At 41.5% G+C, this 20,739-nt stretch overlaps 1 long non-coding RNA gene across 1 annotated transcript in view; it reads left to right on the plus strand.

Annotated features, from left to right (window-relative positions):
- Window positions 1-3,500: 3,500 nt before the first annotated feature.
- The window catches only part of LOC137498431 (uncharacterized), a 266,743-nt gene continuing 249,504 nt past the window's right edge, over window positions 3,501-20,739 (plus strand). Inside the window, exons 1-2 of the long non-coding RNA XR_011017806.1 lie at window positions 3,501-3,605; window positions 18,065-18,313. This is a non-coding gene — a long non-coding RNA (uncharacterized lncRNA). The remainder of the gene's footprint in view (window positions 3,606-18,064; window positions 18,314-20,739) is intronic.

The raw sequence follows: 20,739 nt of genomic DNA on the forward strand, positions 1-20,739 counted from the left end.
GTTAGGGATGCACAGCTGTGTGCTTGCATCCGGGAGTAGTGGGTTCAAACCCCACTGTCGGCAGCCCTAAAGATGGTTTACCATGATTTCCCATTTTCACACCAGGCGAACGCTGGGGCTGTAAGTTAAGGCCACGGCCGTTTCCTTCCCACTCTTAGCCCTTTCCCTTCCCATCGTCGCCATAAGACCTACGGTGCGACGTAAAGCAAATTCTAAATAAAAATTTTAAAAAATATTTTCACAACCCCTTCCAAGGAAAAGATGTATCAACGCTACTGGCCTGGACTTACACCCCACCAACTGAAATTATGTTGTGGGTACGCCACTGCACCCACTCACCATTTATGGTGCAAGGTAAGCCAGAAGAATGGTTGGATACTCAAGATACACCACCGTAAATGATGGGATTATGGCTCAAAAGTATAAAGAAAGGTATGGGACGGGATCTAGTGTTTTAAGTAGGATCCGTATCAATAGAACGTGACTTCCCATTTTTAAAACGTGTCATGCATCGACTGCGATTCAAGCCTGGGCCGTCCTGATGAGAAGATAAAACCATTTGAACTGAGTTATCACGCCCGCCAATTACAAAATAGTTACCCGCACTTTTGATAGCGCCATTTGAGGTTCCAATCCGTTCCCGGGCACTTGACAAAATATATAGGCCTGCCTATCGAACTTAGGCACGAATCCGCGATTGTCTTGCTACTGTTAGAATTGTTTTTAAAAATTCGTAACCTACCAAGGATGCGCATAGTTCTGGCTTCTCAGCGACAAAACGGCCCCTCTTCAAAAAATTAGGAACTAAGTGCAGATCACAATCCTTTCACAGTCTTCCCAACGCTGCAACTTAAACACAGCACATCTCTCAACCACGGCACAACCCGAGGATCCCTAGGACATTGTTGTTTCGGGGAACCGTTGTGCAAAAGCTGACACGATGTTGTAAGCTTGCAGCTGTTTAATGCCGTGGCCCCCGGTTTCTCGGTGATCACGTTCTGGCTCCCTACTGAGTAATACCTTGCTAATTGCCCCTTTACTCATGTCTTGACATTTGTAAACTCACCGTTACGTTACCAATACTGAAGCCTCTACAGGGGAATATCCCCGCGCATCACAATCCTAAGTGTTTTCCTTTCATTCAAGCAGTACAAATATTGATAATTATGTACGGGCCCACTGAGCCTTGCTAGTAGTTATTTGTCGCTACGTTAATTTAACATTTCGGCGTAAGATTTTAATTTGTTCGTACCGTACGTAAAACAACGGCTGATCCTCGCTCTAGTTTCAGGAAACATTTTTGGGCGGGGCCGGCCCCCCTGGGCCAGTGGTACGAGGGTTGGAACGGGGTCCACTCAGCCTCGGGAGGTCAACTGAGTAGAGGTGGGAATCAGCCATCCTCGAAGTGGTTCTCCTCCAGGCAAATGCCGGGATGGTACCTAACGTGAAGCCACGGCCGCTTCCTTCCCTCTTCCTTGTCTATCCCTTCCAATCCCCCCCCCCCGCAGGGCTCCTGTTCAGCATAGCAGGTGAGGCTCGCCTGGGCGAGGTACTTGTCATCCTCCCCAGTTGTATCCCCCGACCCAAAGTCTCACGCTCCAGTACACTGCCCTTGAGGCGGTAGAGGTGGGACCCCTCGCTGAGTCCGAGGGGGAAACCGACCCTGGAGGGTAAACGAACTAAGAACGAAAAGAAATAATAAGTGCGGCCAGTATGCAGTATTTGGGAGATAGTGGGTTCGAACCCCACTGTCGGAAGCCCTGAAGATGGTTTTCCGTAGTTTCCCATCTTCACACCAGGCAAATGCTGGGGCTGTACCTTAATTGAAGCCACGGCCCCTTCCTTCCCGCGTCATAACCCTCTCCTATCCCAATGTCGCCATAAGACCTATCTGTGTCGGAGCGAGGTAAAAGCAAATTGTAAATAATTGTCTAGTAAATAATAATAATAATACTAATAATAATAATAGTAATAATATAGATTATTCCCCCCGCCCGCCATCCCTGATGCGCCTCTGACTTCTGGCCAGGAAGCTATAGTGCCGAGGATATTAGTAGCGGCGAAAAGTGGGGGGGCAAGACAAGGAATGATAAAAAGCAATGGTATGTAAACCCTGTTGACTTACATAATTATTTTTAATTTTTTTAAATATTAAAAAATATTTCTTTCTTGTTCCTTAATCCGTTTAACCTCCAGGGTTATTCCCCTCGGACTCAGCGAGGGATCCCACCTCAAGGGCAGTGTCCTGGAACGGAGACTTTGGGTTGGGGGTATACAAGTGGGCGGCCTCACCTGCTATGCTGAACAGGGACCTTATGAGGGAATGAGAAGATTGGAACCGATAGAAGGGGAAGAGGGAAGAAAGCGGCCGTGGCCTTAAATTATCTCCCCGGCATTTGCGTGGGGGAGAAGTAGGAAACCACTTCAGGGATGGCTGAAGTCGGAATCAAACCCAATTTAAAAAATTAGTAGGAATAGGCAGAACCTAGACATCTTCGTATGGTTTCTTTCCTTCTGTCATGATATTTCTTATATAACTTAATTTTCCTATTTCTCCTCATGTATTTAAATGTATTTTCCTTTGTTTATGTCGTTTATGTAAATGTGTTATATATATTTACAAAGTACACAAATATACACAATAAAAGCTGTACAATCCTATATATCTTTCATTTTAGATTAATATATATTGTACACAGCTCGGATCTCTGTAATTCGGCGTTATGCTGTTGCTGATCCTGAATAAATAAATTAGAAAATGCCATTCAACGCAGCTAACGGATTTTTTCAGCGCCACAGCAAGTAGTAGAGACCCGCACAGCAGCGTGTAGAAGCGTGATCACTATCTGATGGCACAAGATGCGCACATTTGTAATATTGTTACTTCCGTGAAAGTTTTATTGTATAGAATTGAATCAAAATGTCACAAAACTATTATCACAGTTAAGTTGCTAAACTGTCAGCCTTCACTTCTCTGTCGAAATCCGCTCGGAGAGCACCAAAACATCATTTTGTAGCTACTTTCAAATTTGATGTCTACTCCGCACTATATTCCCCAGACCACCGGTACATTTTTTTCTATAACTTTTTTTTGCAGTCCCCCCCCCCACTTCTATTTTCCAGTAGCCGCTACTGAGGATAGAAACAAAAGTATGTTACTGCAACGGTACAAATTACTCGCCGCAACATTGTAAGAACAACTTGTTGTGACGCGTCGTCTTTGTACTGTACATTGAAATGAAGTTCTGGAGGCAGTCTGTACATTCTGGGGAGGCATTTGCAACTTATTTCCGCAAAATCTGAAATTCGCTGAGAAAAGAATAAAAATGCAGACTAATATTATTACGCCAGTGGTGAACACATTTGTTCTAGCACTGTACAGTGCAGTTGTGGCCAGCGAGTACAAACTTCCCCTTCCGCCATCATGTCGGTTTTCCCCAGCTACCCCTGGCTGGGTCCAAGGCCAACACTTGCAGCAGTCTATGCCACGCTGTTTAACAGTCTGCCACTTCACACAGGCCAACGGGTACGTGCCACCTTGAACTTCTTTTTTAATTCCACAATGAGCGAGTTTATATACGAAGAATTATTAATAGGTGAACGTGGTAAGTACGATCATTCCTTTATTTTAATATTTTTTTACACACACAAGGCAAATTTTTAATCTCTTCAGAGGAGCGTATAACAAAAATGGGGTATATCAAGTGTTGACAGCCCCTTCCTGTTTTGAAGTTAATGCATCTCAATCACATTTTTGAAATTAGTCAGCAAAACTGCCTCGAACTGTCTCTGCAATCTTGGGACTTGGGCTGTCAGCTGCTCCTACATCATGTATAGGGCTATTAACTACAGATAAAGTATCATTAAACTGTAAACCATCCCTCATTTTGATACAGTTGCGCTTTATTACACATGTTTTAATTACCGGTACATCAATTGCAAAATGATCTACGTGCAGTTTTCATACAATACTAAAAAAAGTTTAGCAGGATAGGTCTCACTCTAGTAGATCAATCAGGCTTTGCCTTTTGACATTTCTTGACATTCGCGTTGGACGTTAGTGTTCATATCGAAGGATTTTTAAAACACATTGGAGACAATTTAATCCAGTTCTATTGAAAAGAGCGTTTCTGGGTCAGATGATATCTTCTGGAATATGGTTAGTATATACGGGAGTGTTTAATGAAATAGCTCGTTCAGTCTTATCAAAAATGTAAGTTATAGGTAGTAAGTTTCGAGGTCTGTAACTAAGATGGTCGATAAATCGCAGCCTGCTAATTTGTCACCGATGTATCAGTTACGCTGGCACGGAAGTAGCCTATATGTGACAAAATATCGTTTAAGTTGTGTACTTAGATCACGTTCACAGGGCTATGTTATCTGGTGTAGTTCAAGGTCTGTATCCGTTTTTCATTTACCTGTTACCTACGGCGATATTAAAGGTGTCAAATCATGCATTTGATCATATTGTACTTCTGAGCACAATAGGAAGAATGCCTATCTAGCAACTCCGTATGTCAACAGCTAATGATTCATACGGAGCGCGAATCGAACAGGGCAGTTCTCAGCTAGGAAATGACGCACGTTTCGAAGTACTTGTCCCATTTACAAAATTATCACGGTGCTGATTTAGGGCTGTGTGTACAAAATATTGTGTTAGGTACCGTTTAAAAAAGCAAAGTTAGTACCATGATCTCGGAAAATATTAACGCCATGAAACAGTACTGTAAGTCAGATTATTAGCCCCTTGGTATCATTACTGAAAGTGAAAAAAATTTGCCTACATCTTTAACCGTTCACCGGTTATTTGTGGTGCACACTTTGTAATGTAGGTGTATAACTGCGTAACTAATCAATCACTACTAATCTGCATTTAGTGCAGTCGTCCAGGTGGCAGATTCCCTATCTTGTTTTCCAAGCCTTTTCTTAAATAATTGCAAAGAAATTGGAAATTTATTGAACATCTCATTTGGTAAGTTACTCCAATGCCTAACTCACTTTCCTTTAAACAAATATTTGCCCTAATTAGTCCTCTTGAATTCCAACTTTATCTTCATATTTTGATCTTTCCTACATTTATGAACGCCATTCAAACTTACTCGTCTACTAATGTCATTCCACGCCATCTCTCCGCTGACAGCTCGGAACATACCACTTAGTCGAACAGCTCTTCTTCTTTCTCTCAATTCTTCCCAACCCAAACTTTGCAGCATTTTTGTAACGCTACTCTTTTGTCGGAAATCACCCAGAACAAATCGAGCTGCTTTCCTTTGGATTTTTTCCAGTTCTTGAATCAGGTAATCCTGGTTGGGGTCTCATACACTGGAACGATACTCTAGTTGGGGTCTTACCAGATACTTACTTGCCCTCTCCTTTACATCCTTACTATTATCTGCGCACTTTTTAGTGATAGATTTACACCCTAGTGCTGAAGCGGTCGACTTTGGTTATCTTCGAGATTCGTATTGGCAACCTTTGAAACACAAACTAAGAATCGCTTATCATCGCTGTGCGTCATCTGGCGTACACTTTAAGTACTCGTACTGTTGTTGTTTACACAGCAAAGCCAAACTATAGAATTCATGCTAGGAACACGTTTCGCAACGGGAAATGTTATATAGTATTAAATATTGTGTGTGTGACACAGTTGTTTGCTTAAAATAATAAAGGTTTATAAAATTCATATCGATCCATCATATTATCGATTCAATTCAGATTTCATTTCCATTCAGTTGGCAGTATTAACGGAACCCTTCTTACTTCTCCAACGAGGACAAAAATCTATCACTAAAAAGTGCGCGGATAATACAACCCCTAAACACCCTCATAACCATGTGCAGAGATCTGTGCCCTTTATTTACAATCATACTTATATGATTACGCCAATGAAGGTCTTTTATTATATTAACACCTAGGTACTTACAATGATCCCCAAAAGGAACTTTCACCCCATCAACGCAGTAATTAAAACTGAGAGGACTTTTCCTATTTGTGAAACTCACAACCTGACTTTTAACCCCGTTTATCAACATACCATTGCCTGCTATCCATCTCACAACATTTTCGAGGTCACGTTGCAGTTGCTCACAATCTTGTAACTTATCACTCTATAGAGAATAACATCATCCGCAAAAAGCCTTACCTCCGATTCCACTCCCCAAGGTTGTACTTGTATAATATTAGGTAACAGTCATTGTATTTTTAAACCTACATTAAGTACTGTAAATGGTATCCCGAAGACACGACACGTGTAATCATTCAGTTTGTTAATTTATTGCACGTCAGGTAACATTTTCCCTCTGCATTATTAACAATTTAAAGTTATAAAGGTGAATATTATTTTTTCCACTTCTAATGTCCCGAATCTTCCGAAAAATACTACCCGTCATTGTCATCATATCAACTAGGATGATTTAAATACTGACCGTCCGCGAACAAAGAGTGACGGGTAACTCTTGAATGAGTCGTTCACTCCTATGAAGTGTGAACTAACCACTCAATTTCTATGAACTGGTAGTTCAAACACTTCATATCATTCGTGGTGCCTCTTGATATGATCCCACACATTTGATATGCCACCACCCGTCGCGTAAATGCGGCAGCAAAATTTGCATTTTGCTGATTTTTTTATCATCAGTAATTTCAAAGAGCTGTCATGCATCGGACAATTTTTGTGACAAATATTCTAAAACATGCCGCTGTGGTGTAGTGGTTAGTGTGGTTAGCTGCTACCCCCGGAGGCCCGGGTTCGATTCCACGAAATTTGAAAAAGTGGTACGCGGGCTGGAACGGGGTCCACTCAGCCTCGGGAGGTCATCTGAGTGGAGGTGGGTTCGACTCCCACCTCAGCCATCCTGGAAGTGGATTTCCTTGGTTTCCCACTTCTCCTCCAGGGAAATCCCCCTGCAAGGCTCCTGTTCAACATAGCAGGCGAGGCCGCCTGGGCGAGGTACTGGTCATCCTCCCCAGATGTATCCCCCGACCAGGACACTGCCCTTGAGGCGGTAGAGGTGGGATCCCCCGCTGAGTCCGAGGGGAAAACCGACCATGGGAGGGGGGGGGTAACCAATGAAGAAGAATACCGTATAAAATTGGATTAAAATAGTAAGTTGTATTACTAAGGCGTTCTCGAGAAACCGAGCACGATAGTTGCAGTCGCTTAAGTGCGGCCAGTATTCGGGAGAACCCTACTGTCGGCAGCCATGACGATGGTTTTTTTTTTTTTTTTTTTCGTGGTTTCCCATTTTCACACTAGGCAAATGCTGGGGCTGTACCTTAAGGCCGCGGCTGCTTCCTTCCCACTCCTAACCCTTTCCTGTCGCTTCGTCGCCATAAGACCTATCTGTGTTTGTGCGACGTAAAGCAACTAGTAAGAAAAAAACCGTTCTCGCGAAAATCGCAGAGAAGTTTTCGCGTCGAATATGTACCGTTGCGTTGCGATCGTGAGCACGAAACAGCGATTGTCAAGTGGTTAGCGTTCAAGCTCCGTAGTCGCTGGTTCACTGGATCGAGTCCCGCTTGTTTCGTTTTTGTCTTTTGTTTTCTATTTCATATATATTACAATTCGACGGTAATATAATGCAAAAAAGGGTGTATTTTCATGAACTTTTATTGGATTTTCAATGTTATTCTGCTCTTTACTAATATTTATCATTACAAAAATTTATCTCACCGGGCGAGTTGGCCGTGAGCGCAGAGGCGTGCGGCTGTGAGCTTGCATCCGGGAGATAGTAGGTTCGAGCCCCACTATCGGCAGCCCTGAAGATGGTTTTCCGTGGTTTCCCATTTTCACACCAGGCAAATGCTGGGGCTGTACCTTAAGGCCACGGCCACTTCCTTCCAACTCCTAGGCCTTTCCTATCCCATCGTCGCCATAAGACCTATCTGTGTCGGTGCGACGTAAAGCCCCTAGCAAAAAAAAAAAAAATCTCTTTGTTATCACGTTCGCGGCCGCTCGGATATGGGCAACCATTACCGAGGTACCGTAGTACTTTTTTTGTTTAAAGGATTCATTTCTGTGCCCTTGTGCATTTTAGATTGTTATTTTAATTATTTCAATATTATTTATGTGCATACGAGCCACGCTGCGTCAGCGGCACTACCGATGAACTTTTCGCCTTCGGTGCCGTTCGACGTTGCATGTGCGTCATGACTAGTAGTGAAATGGAACGAGGAAAATGTTTTGTTCGATTGCAAAGCTTCTTTACAACAAAAAAATAAGTTTTTGAACATTTCACACAAAAATACCATTTCAACCACATGAATTCTCAGTTTTCGATACCACTTTGTTGTTTTTCTTGTGAAAGGATAGTAGGAAATCATTTTGTCATGGCGATCTGTGCCTAACATGTCTATTATACTCCACTATTGCTTTAGGCTTCAGTTTTTTGGCCCCTCTCTTGTTGCTGACCTCTGCCATGTCGAGCTCATATTCTGTCGAAACGAATCTTACCTCACGCTTATCCCGCCACTTTCCCATGGCTATGCCGTTAGCATAAGAGCAGATAACTTCGCCAACTTTTAGTTTGCTCTCAACTATGCTGAGTGGCGTTTCCTTCCTGCCAACTCTGAGTGCACCAGTCGAATGTGTCCCATTACTGAGAAGAGTAGCGATAAAGAATAGCTATCATAGAAATTGTCCATTTAGAGTGCATGTCCTAAAATTAGCTGGCCTTGCATAAGATGGAGCACTACCTTTGCAGCATGGTCTTTCTTTCCCACCTAAGTCATCTGTTATCCCGGTGTAGACAGTAAAATTTATAACCGTTCCATCAGTCTCCATGAGCATATACAGCTTGATGCCTTTTTTTTTTTTTTTTTAATTATTGTAATGTATTGACGAAACATCAGCCTACCATGCCGTAACATCATGGATTCGTCAATACACAGCTCCCTACCAGGTTCATAAACCTCCTTAATTTTATCATTGAAGTACTCTATCATTGGTCGTATTTTATACAAACGATCTGCTGGTTTTGGATCTCCCTCAGCTGGGTTCCTTGCAAAACGGAGACACTTCAGTCGAAGTAGAAATCTATTTCTATTCATGTAGTTCCTACAGCATGGAATGTTGAATAACCTGTGCGTTTTCCAGGAATCCCTAATACGAGACACTTGCACAACACCCATGTGAAACATAAGTCCTAGAAATGCACGGAACTCGTCCATGGTGACATCGTACCCTAAGGCTAGACTAGGTCTGAAAAGGTCCGTCAGGGCATTGACGAGTATCTCCCGTACTTCCGTTAGGAGTATTGGAAGTATTTCATCTGGCCCTGGAGCCTTTATAGGATGAAACTTCTCGATTGCCCATTTTACATGGTTATGTTTTATTATTCTGTTGGCACAGTTCCAGTCTGCTCTTAGAGCTTTGGTCTCTGTTCCAACCGCTTCTTCTGTCATCTCCTCAGCCTCAGAAAAGTGACATGCCATTAGTATCTGCAGTGTGTCCCTCCCCGCCTGAGTAAATGACCCATCTGGTTTCTCCAGTGCCTCCACTTGATTTATATGGGTTGCTTTCAGAACCTTCTGGAGACTTGCTGTTTCATTGTGTGATTCCACTTTCTCACAGAACAGTCTCCAAGATTTTCTTTTTTCTTTCTGTATCTCTAGGTTATACTCAGTGAGTTTCCTATGATATATGTCCCACGTACCATTTCTAGATGATATTCTGTACAACATCCTAACCTCGTTAGTTGGAATTTTTTGTACAGCCTTCCGTAGAACTTCTCTGTATCTATCGCAGTTAGTTCTTTTTGGTTCTCTGTACGCCTCAATTCCATGTAGTCTTGCATTTATTGCAAATTGGATGTGCTGGTGGTCTGCCAATGATGGTTCCTCCAGCACCTTCCAGTCTTTAATAAAGTTGGCAATATGCGTAGTGCTTAGTGTAATGTCAATTACCTCCCTACGATTTTTATTTATAAATATAGGCTTGTTTCCTAAGTTTAGTATCGTCAACTCATCCAATAATAAACTCTAATAAAGACTCACCTCTTGCATTGCAGTTCGTGCTGCCCCATGCCGTGTGGTGTGAATTTGCATCTGCTCCAAGGACTAGGTGTTCGCCTTTCCTCTTTGCGTTGCAAATTAGGTTCTCAACTTCTTCTGATGGGGGCAGATTAGTCGAGTCATATGGGAGATATGCAGAGCCTATGGTTATTTCTCTGGGTCCCTCCCAATTTCCAAGTTTAATCTTGGCCATGGTTAAGTCCGTAAACAGTGTTCCTGCAACATAAGACATTTTAATTTCCTGTTCATAAGAAGATATGTTCTGGTTTTTTCCGATGTTGTATCGTACATCAGCTTACCTCCAGATTCCGCCAGTCCTGCTACTCTGCCCTTGACTGCCCATGACTCTTGAATAAGGGCCACGTCAACAGCCTCGGACTTGAACTTCCTGGCGAAATTGGCCACATCTGCTTTTTTATAATGAAGATTGTCCTGAAGGACCTTCAGCTCCATCTTGATCAACATTGGGTTTCGTTTTTCTCCTGATGATTTGAAACTTGATCTGCCCAAGTCCGAGCTTAACCTTAGAGCTTTTTTAGCTCTTTAAAGTCTCTTTCACCAAGGGCTAAAATGACTGTCCTTCCTATCTTATCGATTGAAGTGGCATTCAGTACTCTCCACTCTTGTGTTAGAATCAATCAGCACGATAACAAACTCCTGACAGCAGTCTGCTCTACTGGAGCTTCTGTTGCCATTTCTTGTTTTGAGTTGGTGACAGCCTGTCCAGTTGGGACTTCTGTCTCCATTTTTTTAAATCTTGGGCTTGCTTCCGGATCTGCTCTACTGGAGCTTCCTTGCCTTCCCTTGATGTTGAAATTTTTGAAATTGGTTCTTTTATAGGCATCCATATTTCAGTCAATCGTAGGGTTTCTTCCCCTTTTAGGGTGTTGAGCATTTTCACCATCCATGGTGAGGCATGCAGCCAGACATTGTCCTACCGCAACTCAGGCTCTCCGTAGCAGAGACCACGTCCATCCAGCGGTCTGCCCCTGGCCCAAACCTAGCCAGGTTTGTTTCGCCTTCAGTAGGCCTACTCATGTGGTCTCCACTTGGCATGATCATGACAGCCATGACTTTCCTCCTAGGTTTGGATCACCCTTTACCCAACCCATGGCTCATCCAGGCTATGTAGAGCAAAGTGATGTGTTGGTTCCAGCACCCCGTAGTGAGCCTTCACCTCAGTCACCAGCAGCCCCACTTCACCTCGCCCATGTGGAGGAACCATGGATGCGTTTCTAGCATGTGCAGGCAAGGCCTCCACTTCCAAGCCTTGACTTGGGCTGGAAACAAGTACTTTACTTAAATTAGGTGAAGATAATTTTCTGTGTTATTGAACTGAGGAGGTAGCAGGTAGGGACCCTCATCAGAGGCAGCCCTGCCGAGGGAGTGACGCCCCTGCCTATTTGAGTCCCAGAGCACACAGACCTGGTGCGTGTCATCTGGTAACGTTCCCAGCTCGGAGTTACGAACGAAGAACTCAACGGAATCTACAGTGGAGAAGATGGAGTTTGGATTCGTCACACTGACCATGCCCCACCTCGTAATCTGCAGGTCTTCGGACCGAGCAGTGGTCGCTTGGTAGGCGGAAGGTCCTTTGGGGCTGTTGTCTGATTTGGTTCAGGGGTGTTGTAAGATTATAAGTATACATAATTTCATTTTTGTTTTGTTTAGCCAAATTGTTGATGGTTCATTCGTTCCTGGATTTTCCATTTCCCCGTGTTGTACGGTTCTTTACATGGTCCCTCCAAAAACGGAGAATCGAGGTGCTATTGTATCTCATTCTTTTTGTGCTATGTTCCTTTACTTTTTTGAGGATCGTACTAGTTCATTCCACAAAAATGAGCAGCGCCTTGCCTCTGTTGCCAGCGCGCTACCGCAGTGAGAACAGCTGATGCAATACGACCGTGGTAAACAGCCCTCACAAAATGTAATACCGTACTCAGAATAGCTAATGAGTCTGGATTGAAAACAAATTCACAAAACAACACTTTCTTGAAACATCCAACAGTAAAAAGAGAATATATTAAGAGAGAATGAGGAAATAACACATCACTCACCGCTAATGGCTAGCACAGGAAGGTTATGGCCTACAAAGGGAACACTCCACTGATCTGAGTCACTTTCTTGCCACTTGTATTTTCCAAATTACACTGAGACATGCTAAATATGCACGAAGTACACTAACCAACACACGGGCATAAATAAAACTACAGCTATATTGTTATACACTGAACTATTAAACCTCTATTGTACTAAATTATGCTATGCTAATTACACTATACTGTACTATACTAGAAAGATAGACTCACATGAAAAACACAAATTACTGAAGAAAAATGCATAAGATCGCAAACTGTACCAAATAACATACATGCTGAGCAAGTTACGTTAACCACGTGGTGAATGTAAATTTAGAATCGGCAGTTAGGCTACGAGATATGTCGATATGAATGGCAGTTTGGGATTGGCTGGATGTCTGTTTCAGCGCATAACCACCAGGCAGAGCCAGAATCAGTCAAAACACCAATTTAGAAGTAAAGCCATGAAGTATATAGGGATCCTAAATTATTTGTGCTGAAGGAGTATGTTTATGATATTGGGTCCATTATTGGACAGTGGTCTCCACGGTATGCACTAGCCATGCGTCTTCGTAGGTGTGCTTTTCACCAACTCGCAAGCCCAAATTAGCACACTGGGGTGAATTGCTGGCAACAGGAATGAGTTAGCCTGAAAATTTATAAAGTCCATTAACGGACCCATTATATTAGTATTATAAATTTACTCATTCGGGACAAATAATTTAGGTTCCCTAAAGGAGTGTAATAATGTTATTTGCTTGACGTCCCACTAACTTCATTGTACGGTTTTCGGAGACATCGAGGTGCTGGAATTTTGTCATGCAGGAGTTCTTTTACATGCCAGTAAATCTACCCACATGAGGCTGACGTATTTGAGCACCTTCAAATACCACCGGACTGAAACTTAATCGTGTACTACCTTGTCAAGAATGCAAGTGGAATGAACAAGTGATGGCAAAGGGGTTGAATTTCCATTGCCTAATTTGAATAAATATGAAAATAATTTTTAAAAAAGAATGTGACTAAATAAACTTTCAAAATCATAGTTCCCAAGCAAAGTTTAGTCTCACTTAGGGATGATGGCCATTTATGGCCTCTTTGATTTAAAAAAAAAATGAGTGATCAATGCAGCCCCATGTGAAGAAAAAAGAAAGTCAGTGATTAGCTCTCATTCTGTGAATTAACTGTAATTCTACTGATTGTAATTCTACTGATTGCTTGTTGTTTTATTATTAAATGCATTTACCCTCTTGGATTCAGCGAGGGATCCCACCTGTTATGCCTCTAAGGCAGTGTCCTCGAGCGTCCGGGGTACAACTGAGAAGTACCTCGCCCAGGCAGCCTCACCTCTGAACATGGACCTTGTGGGGGCTGGGAGGATTGCAAGAGATTGGGCAAGGCAGTGGCCGTGGCCTTATGTTAGGTACCATCCCGGCATTTTCCCGGAGAAAAAGTGGAAAACCCCTTTGAGGATGGCTAAAGTGGGAATCGAACCCCCTCTACTCGTTTGACCTTCCGAGGCTGAGTGGACAGCATTCCAGTCCTCGTACTACTTAAATTTTGTGGCAGGGCGGGAATTGAACCCAGGCCTCTGGGCATGGCAGCTAATCACACTAACCACTACACCGCAGAGGCAGACAATTGGTAATTTTCATCATTTTTATTTCCCCTTGTCCAGCTCCTGCCAGGTTGCCTCTCCTCCCACCACTCCTCTTCAGTAATTGTATTCCAGTCCAGTAATCTTTTTGTTATACTGTTCTCGACAGTCCATCCATATTGTTCTCCGCCTCCCTCTTGCCCTCTTTCCTTCTGTCTTAGCCTCCAACATTTGTTGTGGTAGCCTTCCCTCCTCCATCCTCATAACATGTCCAGACCATCTCAATTTTATCTTCTGCATCCTATCACTCAGTTGGTTTTTTTTTTTACCCTTATCACTTTTCTGACCTCAACATTTCTTACTCTCTCTCCTTGTCTTCCCTACCTTTTTCCTCAGTAACTTCATCTCAGTGGCCTGAATTTTACTCTTGCTGTCAATTCCAAGTCCATACTTTAATATGGGGGTATAGTACATCATCTACATTCTCTGCATATTTTATAGGAACTTCTGTCTCCAACCAGGTTTTATTACATTCTGTTAGAACGTATTTCCCACTTGTACCGTTCTGCTGGTCTCCTAGCGTCTTGCATTATTTCACTTTCCAAATATTTGAAGCATTCAACCACCTCAAGGTTTATTCCCCTGATACCAACAATACCTTTTCCTTCTCTTTCTCCTGTCATCAGCACTGTTTTGCTCTTCTCCACGCTCATTTTCATATGACATTTCTCAATATTGTCATTTAAAGCCTCTAGTTAGATTTGCACTGCCCAGATCACTGTAATCTGCAAACAACAATATTTTCATATCCTCTCCATATCTTGTCTTTGTTTCCTTTAGAATTTCATCCATAACCATTATAAACGTAAGTGGAGATAATGCACTTCCCTGTTTTAGTCCAGTTTGGTTTCTAAACCAATCTGTTCTCCCTAAAGGAGTCTGGACAGAACTGAAATATTTGTTATACATGGCTTTCGCTATTTTCCTTGATTGCCTTCCAAATCCTTTTCTTTCCAGCATTTCTCACAGCTTTTCTCTATTAACACTATCATATGCCTTCTCTAGACCAAGGAATACGATCACCAGTAATTGTATTTGAGTTACATGAGAAATATTTAACTGTAATTCTGCCCAATTACTTTTATTCTGTACTTTTCCCATCGCTGTATAAAGTTATGAAGATAAGTTCTGCAAATGAAAAAATGTTTCTGAATGCAGCTGTTATTTTGATATTTCAGTTATTGAGGACAGATTTACTAATTAAATATACAGAGTCTAACCTAAGTGGTCAATGCGTCCCAAATTTTCACCATGAAATTTTGAATATAAAAAAAATACTGTGATTATTCTGGTATACATACAGTTTGTGAGGTATGTAAGTTTGTTTTAAGAAGTGAAATTAATCACTGAACAAAATAAAGTACAGCATAGAAAAAAGCTTCTATTGAGCTGTCTTACATTTCAGGATGATCCCCTCTCTGCTCTAGACTATCACGTTGGCCTGCAAGTGTTTGAAGATGGCGTCAAACGTTTACTGCTTTGTTGCAAGCGAATGGTTATTCTGGTGACTCATTGTCTCATGCTCATCGGGTACATAGGAACTCTTCTAAAATCCATAATTTAGCCTTTCCTGGAAAGTTTCTTTTAATGTACCAAAAAATTCAAAGTACTGAATCTCTTTTAAAGAAATTTTTTTCTTAACTCCACAGCGTGGAGTGACGTGTAGCACACGTGCAGTAGCTGTCTGCTGCTGTGGAGTGATATCTCTGACACGCATCTGCATTGTCATTCCATCTCGTGATTTTCCTTTGAACTATGTCCGAGGTATTTTCACAGCCATCTAGATAGCTTTATTCTCTTGTTTCATATATCTATCGATTCATTTTAACTATTTTTCACCTTGTTATCGATGTGTAAAATTAGACTGTTTGCTCATGTACTCCTCCCGCAAATGGTGTCGATAATAAAGGATAATTTTTCTAGCGTTGCTCTACTAGGCATATTAAATGAGTGTTTTAGTGTTTGAGAATAGTAGTTTACAATTCTAACGACTGATGTTGATATTACCGGATTGATACAAAACAGTGTTGTTTCGTGCTAGATGCGATAATTCTGCAGGAAATTTTTTACTGGGATAACATGAATAATTACTTAAGAAATGAGTATTTTTAAAGTCTTTTCATCCCAAGATTTAGCTCTAGTCCCAAGGAATGTTATTTCCATTCCGATCTAGGGTAAAATCCATTCCGATCTAGGGTAAGGAAATTGATTCCATTCAATGACAATTAGATGTTATCTTAGCCCTCTTCATGTTGATGGGAAAGGTACAGAAACTAAATTTTAGGTTTTATTTCTCGAAAAATTGTACCATTGTCACGCCCTTTATTTGATTCATATCTGTAGACAAATTTGAATCCGTATGCAAATTACCTTGCTACAAGACTAAACACACTATACAGTATATGGTGGACCAAAAAGCTATTTCCAATATAATCAAAATTGGTTTGAAATTAACAGAGATATAGTATCATAAAACAGTTTGGTGCACAGGTATGCTAGCCTTTAAATATCGTCCATTGAAGGCTGGATTTTGAAATGCTCGCACTTAGAAGTGTTAAGAAATAACAATTGCTCACATTGATTTCACTTCTGCTAGAACTCACTGAGAGATCTTCTTGACTGGTGAGTTTTTATATGGGAAATGTATGATAAGAAAGTTGGATAAACATAGAATGAGGAAAGAGAGAAAATGATTAAGATGAATACAGGTGGTAAAAGACTACGAACACAGGACAAACAAGAGAGGAAAGGAATCCTGCAGCTCATTATACATAAAGGAAAGGAACAAAACCAGTGCAGGGTAAGTTATACACAGTGAAACCTGATTAGTGCATTCATCATTAAGACGTTTTCTCACTTAGCGCATTGTAAATTTGAAGTCTCGATTCACGTAGTGTTAAATCTGTATAATGATTATTGCATCACAAATTTTCGCCCTTACCCTTTAGTACGATCACATTTTTCCTATCTCTGAAAATGTTCTTTGTCATCCCTTGTGAAAGGAACGTGATTTTCAACACAGATAAGAGCCCTCACCTCACGAGGCAGGTCAGGAAAAGTTGTGTGAAAATGAGAAAAGTCCTTTACTTCCTGAACTTTACACGCTAAATTACACCATTGGAAAGCAAGCTATTAGCCTCAGCATGTTCAATTTGGTGCGCTGGTTTTCTGTGAAATTGCTGAATAACTGAGGAAGCCTGTTTGTGCTTTTATTTCGCATCCCCTTCAGAAGTTAGAAATTTCTGTGTTGAGTGATATAGTGAAGGGTAGTGAATATTTGTTGCCTACCTACAGATTAGGAAAATTATTGTGTGAAGTTGCCAAGCGGGTTTCTTGGTAGCTCAGTTATGGATACTGATAGTTGTGAAATTGCTTACTAATGAAGACTAACTTACAATCCAGGAAATAGGTGTCCACATCTTTCAGCGGTGGCTTGTATGTTGAAACTCGCACCTTCGAGTTTTGATTTGAGTCGATCAAGGAGTTGTCGCATTCCGGCGGTTTTGATTCAAGATGGTGGTCAGTCATTTTCTTGCAGATGGCAGAGTTCAATCTCCAAATAATTCAGGGTGGAAGAGTGTGACCAGAAAACCATGTTTCATAACCCAGTGAGCTAACATTTGTTTTAGAAAGAGTGTGATCTGCAATAATATATTCATATTTGTTTTGTCCGGCTCCATGATTAAATGGTTAGTGTGCTGGCCTTTGGTCACAGGGGTGCTGGGTTCGATTCCCAGCAAGGTCGGGAAATTTAACCATAATTGGTTAATTTCGCCGACACGGGGGCTGGGTGTATGTGTCGCCTTCATCATCTTTTCATCCTCATCACGTCGCGCAGGTCGCCTACGGCTGTCAAATAAAAAGACCTGCATCTGGCGAGCCGAACTTGTCCTCGGACACCTCCGGCACTAAAAGCCGTACACCATTTCATTAATTTTTTCATTTCTTGTGTTGTGCTTTACCCACCTTTGAAGGCATTGTTGTTAGGGAAGTGTTTTCATCTTTGTTCTCTTATCTTTTTCACGCCTGTATTCAATAGTACGTTTTCTCGCTTAACATGTTCTCTATTCTTGTATCTTATTAACTGTATTGAAAGAAAAGGGGGTTCTTTAAAGACTGACAGTGTATGAAGATGTGCAGACTGTCCTTTTCCTTTCACATTAGCTTCCTATTTCTATCTTGTCTCACTCTAGCCTATCAAAGTGTTTATCCTCTTAAGAGGTCCTGTTCTTGGTTCTATCTTACTATGTATAACTTGATAATATACTCAGTTTTGGTGCAGATCAATTATTTCTTCACTTTAATTTTTACAATACAGATCGTAGCAGTGGAAGGTGGCCAAGTGCAAACTCAAGGAACCCTGGTTCAGATGGAAGCTATTGATTGTGAACTATTGCAGACTTGGCAGAACAACATGACCCATGAACAGGTGGAGGAGAAGCAGGGAGCAAGAGGGCACACGGCCAGAGAATGGTGGAGACTAGTGCGACTTGTGTACTGATTTGGTGTGCAGATGAAACAGCGCAGTGTGACTCATGAGTCTTGGCAAGCTGAGGGAGGGCAAGTGGTAAGTAACATACATTGCAGTTTAACTCCTTGAGTGCCACGTGAGACCAACGTTGACTCACAGAAATTAATGCCATTCGGTCCGCGTGAGTCCTCTGTGGACTCACGCGCACTCTCAAAGTCTCGGGCCCCGTGGTGCCATACTGTCATCACATTTGACATGTAAACGTATGTTAAATGAAAGTAGGTGGCCAGTACGTCATGAATCTATTCTTGGCCTGTCCATTTGAGAGTCCGATGTGGCACCACGTAGCCTGTACGTCACTGTAATATATCACCCACAACAATTTTGACATTATTTATTGTTTTGTGATCGTGTCATGTGTACAAATAACAAAATATTGTACTGTATAGTGTACTCATTGTTCATTGTCTCATATTACGGTCTAGGCCTATAGACAAATTCAAAACATAGGACAAAAAATTACATGAACTTTCTAGAAAAAATATTTGTAACTTTGTCTCATTCGCAATCACATTAAATTCATATGCAAAAAGTGTACCAATTTTGTAAAGTATAACGAATGAGACTTTGTGAAGAAATGAGTCAAACTACGTTTTACAATCACAATCACACTACAAACCTGTGCACTTTTAAGAAACAGTCCAAACAGAAGAAATTTTCACAGGTTGGTCATTTGAACTTAGACTGTAGAGTCTTCCTCATGGCATATGGCCTTCTTGATTCCTGATGGATCTCTTCATAACAATTACTGCATCTCTGTCTTCCCTACCAGCCTACATCCTCCAGTCGGTGGGGTAATACCTGTTTGTTTGGTACTTTTGAGGGAATGTAAACATTTTTGATACCGGTACCTGTTAACTGTTCAATAATGCCCTCTTTGAACTGGGTAACAGATATACTCTCATTCCCAAGTTGATTGGAAATATAGATGGCATTTACTATACTTATGCCGATCAATATCTCTATAGCTATTTTTTGTACCATTTTACAGAATTGAGCTGTACTGTTTTTTATGATGAAATAGATAAGTCTCGATGCCTAAGATGATGTAAGGTCGATTCCGGTGTTATGATTGGCAGAATCCACGCACCGAGGAGTAATTATTAAGTAACATGTTTGAAGAGTTCCAGTGGAATAAAAGGGACTTCAAATGAAAAGGAAGGAATTAAGTTAGCAATCGCAGGCATTGGATGTAGTTACCCAGCTGCGATGTGCCATGGGATTTGAGATGTGTCTCGGGAGGACATGGTGTCCCCATAAAATAAACGGCAGTACGGAAATGAAGGTTGCGGTTTCGAATACTGTGGTGTCCCGATCGATGTAAATTGGATCTTGGTGGTTCATATTGGGACTCAACATACTTCGTATGTGACTAAATTCTAGAAATAATAGTGGAAATAAAAATATAAACTTTCCATTTTAAAAATAATAATAATAATAGTAGTTTTATGAAGCATTGAGTGACATCGTAGTCAGGGTAAACAGCAAGGATAGAATAGTGCTAATGGGTGATTTCAATGCGAGAGTTGGGAATAGAACTGAAAGATACGAAAGGGTGATTGGTAAATGTGGGGAAGATATGGAACCTAATGGGAATGGGAAGCGTTTACTGGACTTCTGTGCTAGTATGGGTTTAGCTGTTACAAATACATTCTTAAAGCATAAGGCTATTCACCGCTACACGTGGGAACTAGGGGTACCAGATCCATAATAGACTATATCTTAACAGACTTCTAATTCAGGAAATCTGTTAGGAATGTATGAGTTTTCCGGGGATTTTTCGATGATACAGACCACTATCTGATCTGTAGTGAACTAAGTATCTCTAGGCCTAAGGTAGAGAAAGTGAAATCTGTCTGCAAACGAATAAGGGTAGAAAATCTCCAGGACGAGGAAATTAGACGGAAGTACATGGACATGATTAGTGAGAAGTTTCAAACAGTAGACATTAAGCAGGTTCAGGATAAAGAAAGTGAATGGGTGGCATATAGGGATGCTGTAGTAGAAACAGCCAGGGAATGCCTTGGAAAAACTGTGTGTAAAGGCAGGAAAAGGCGAACATCTTGGTGGAATGATGAAGTGAGAGCAGCTTGTAAACGTAAAAAGAACGCTTATAAGAAATGGCTCCAAACAAGGGCCGAGGCAGAGAGGGAGTTGTATGTAGATGAAAGAAACGGAGCGAAACAAATAATTGTTGAATCCAAAAAGAAGTCATGGGAAGATTTTGGTAATAACCTGGAAAGGCTACGTCAAGCAGCAGGGGAAACCTTTCTGGACAGTAATAAAGAATCTTAGGAAGGGAGGGAAAAAGGAAATGAACAGTGTTTTGAGCAATTCAGGTGAACTCATAATAGGTCCCAGGGAATCACTGGAGAGGTGGAGGGAATATTTTGAACATCTTCTCAATGTAAAAGGAAATCATCATGGTGGTGTTGTGAACAGCGAAGCTCAAGGGGAGGAGG

This window comes from Anabrus simplex, chromosome 2 (genome assembly GCF_040414725.1).
Source record: "Anabrus simplex isolate iqAnaSimp1 chromosome 2, ASM4041472v1, whole genome shotgun sequence".
Lineage (NCBI taxonomy): Eukaryota > Metazoa > Arthropoda > Insecta > Orthoptera > Tettigoniidae > Anabrus > Anabrus simplex.